Raw genomic sequence first — 610 nt, forward strand, 5'->3', positions numbered from 1 at the left:
AGAGCACAACACTAGCCATGTTTAGACAGCATAATGAGACCACATTTCTGGAATATTCCACTTGCGTATAATGCAGTCTACATCCTGTATAATGTAGAAGCGCTGAGCTACTATAACCATATACCATATATCATTATATATATATATGTAAGGGATAATGCCTGACGAGGAGTCTATTATCAGAAAATAGAGGGCAACGTGGAGGACTGTTACTTCCGAGTCGTCCATTATTTTCTGATGATGGACATCTCAAAGGGCATTATTTCGCTTATACCATGGTCACTACTTTCCCAATTTATATATTTCATGAACATTCATTCATATTTTCATGCGTTATGCTATAAAATGTACGTGTTTTTCACAAGACATAAGCCAACTCAGATATTTCTAGGCCACTCAGCTTTCAAAACGCTTTCCTGGCTTGGCTTTGGTTCCGCTATGAGTATGAGCTAGAAAGCTAACGTTATGCTAGCAAGATTCAAAGGCAATAACATTGCTTACGGTTGGAAAACAGTAAATATAATTAGCTAATTAGCTAGCCATGCCATTGTCCCCAAATCAATATCAATACTGTAATATCTATAGATCCACCCAAGTAGACATCTTGAAG

The sequence above is a fragment of the Osmerus eperlanus genome, chromosome 14, assembly GCF_963692335.1.
Source record: "Osmerus eperlanus chromosome 14, fOsmEpe2.1, whole genome shotgun sequence".
NCBI lineage: Eukaryota > Metazoa > Chordata > Actinopteri > Osmeriformes > Osmeridae > Osmerus > Osmerus eperlanus.